Raw genomic sequence first — 2,593 nt, forward strand, 5'->3', positions numbered from 1 at the left:
TACAGAGGCCGAAATAACTACTTCTGAGGCCACTATGGGGTCACCATTACTACTGGGGCCACTGTGGGGGGGGGCACCATTACCCCCGGGGCCACCAATATAGGGGGTTGCTATTACTACTGGGGCCACCAATATAGGAGATCTCTATTACTACTGAGGCCACCAACATGGGGGGGGGGACTATTACTACACGGGGCGGATTAGTTATAGAATTCACAGTAGCTGTGGCAGCCAAGGGGCGGGATTTAATTCCGCAGCATGTTAATTTTAAATATAATGTATATCAACAGTCCATCCAGCGCTCCTCTCTGTGTCTTTAAACAGCCCTGTGCTTTTTATAACAATGGAGGTAAAAAGCCCATGTTGTAATAAGCCCCTCCCCAGTCACACTGTAGCCACACCCCCTTTTGGTAGGGGTGTTTTTTCCCCAGGGGTGCCCCAAGGCTGAAAAGGTTGGGAAACACTGCCTTAGATTGTCATTGGCAGGTATAATTGGGCGTCCAGGCACTAGTGGCGAAAGACAACTGGCCGCACGGCCCTCCAGCAATATAGATTTCTCTTATGGACGCCGTAAGGATTTAGTTCAGCCACCTATGCCTCAATTTTGAATTTTCTGTTTTGAGCGCAGATATGTCAATAAAGTATATAATCTTACATTGTTCCGTGTTGGGTGTAACCATACGGCCTCCCTCACACCGATGTGTGCGTGTTTTGGAACGCTGCGCTTACTGCGGTTTCAGCAGCGCTGGCCTGCATTTTGCCAGCTTTTCAGCGCAGCTGGAAAAAAAATGAATCCTCACCTAGCAGGCGCCGTCCGGGCCCTGCCGCTGTCCTCCAGAGCTCCGGGCAGGCTGCCAGGCACTTGTCAGTGCAGACAGAGCAGGTTTTGCTAATGACGGGGATTGAAGACCCTGCCTTCAGCAACAGATTGCTCTGATTGGGTGAGCGCTGCGAGCTCAGCCAATCAGAGCCAGAACTGGAGGTGCCAATCACAGCCATTCATTGAATGGCTGTGATTGGCTCAGCCAGCACTCGAGGAACTGATTAGAGCAATCGCTTGCTTGGTGCGGGGTCTTAAAACCCCGTCACTAGCAAAAGATGCTCTGTCCGCGATGACAAGTGCCCGGAGCTCCAGAGAACAGCGGCCGGACCCAGACAGCGCCAGCAAGGCGAGTATTGATTTTTTTTTGGTAGTGCAGCTAGCACTTGTGTTTAGTGCTGCCAAAACCACGGTACCAAGCTGTGCCACATTTTTGGCAGCGCTGAAACCGCTGCCCATTCATTTCAATGGGCAACGCCAGGCTGGAAATGGGCAAAGATAGGACATGCATCACTGTCAGAGCGCAGCAATGAGGACGCTTGTGTGCGCAGCCCCAGTGAGATGAAGCCTTGTACAGTGTTTACCGCAGCGCTGAAAAGGCAGCGCCAAACGCTGCACAAAAGCCTCTGTGTTTTTTGGAGATTAGACATGAGATCCGACACCCTACACTACAGCAACATCATCTATCCCTGCTGACAACTGACCTGTCTATCATGTCTGAGAGGTAGTCACAGCCCCGCCCCCTGCTGACATCATTGATAGGAGAGGTAATCATAGCCCAGCCCCCTGATAACGACATCACTGATATCATGAGGTAGTCACCGCCCCGCCCCCTGCTGACATCATTGATAGGAGAGGTAATCATAGCCCAGCCCCCTGATAATGACATCACTGATATCATGAGGTAGTCACAGCCCCGCCCCCTGCTGACATCATTGATAGGAGAGGTAATCATAGCCCAGCCCCCTGATAATGACATCACTGATATCATGAGGTTGTCACAGCCCCGCCCCCTGCTGACAACATCATTGATAGGAGAGGCAATCATAGCCCAGTCCCCTGATAATGACATCACTGATATCATGAGGTATTCACAGCTCCGCCCCCTGCTGACATCATTGATAGGAGAGGCAATCATAGCCCAGCCCCCTGATAACGACATCACTGATATCATGAGGTAGTCACCGTCCCGCCCCCTGCTGACATCATTGATAGGAGAGGTAATCATAGCCCAGCCCCCTGATAATGACATCACTGATATCATGAGGTAGTCACAGCCCCGCCCCCTGCTGACATCATTGATAGGAGAGGCAATCATAGCCCTGCCCCCTGATAACGACATCACTGATATCATGAGGTAGTCACAGCCCCGCCCCCTGCTGACATCATTGATAGGAGAGGCAATCATAGCCCTGCCCCCTGATAACGACATCACTGATATCATGAGGTAGTCACACCCCGCCCCCTGCTGACGACATCATTGATAGGAGAGGTAATCATAGCCCTGCCCCTTGATTATGACATCACTGATATCACGAGGTAGTCACAGCTCCGCCCCCTGCTGAGGTCATCGCTGATAGGAGAGCTAATCATAGCGCTCCCCTTTGATTATGACATCACTGATATCATGAGCTAGTCACAGCTCCAGCCCCTGCTGATGACATCACTTATAGGAGAGGTAATCGTAGTCCTGCCCGTGCTCTTATAAGAGGTAATCACAGCCCCGCCCTCTTGCAGATGACATCACTAAATACAGAGGGAAGACGCTCCGGA

Source organism: Eleutherodactylus coqui, chromosome 2 (assembly GCF_035609145.1).
Source record: "Eleutherodactylus coqui strain aEleCoq1 chromosome 2, aEleCoq1.hap1, whole genome shotgun sequence".
In the NCBI taxonomy this organism is placed as follows: domain Eukaryota; kingdom Metazoa; phylum Chordata; class Amphibia; order Anura; family Eleutherodactylidae; genus Eleutherodactylus; species Eleutherodactylus coqui.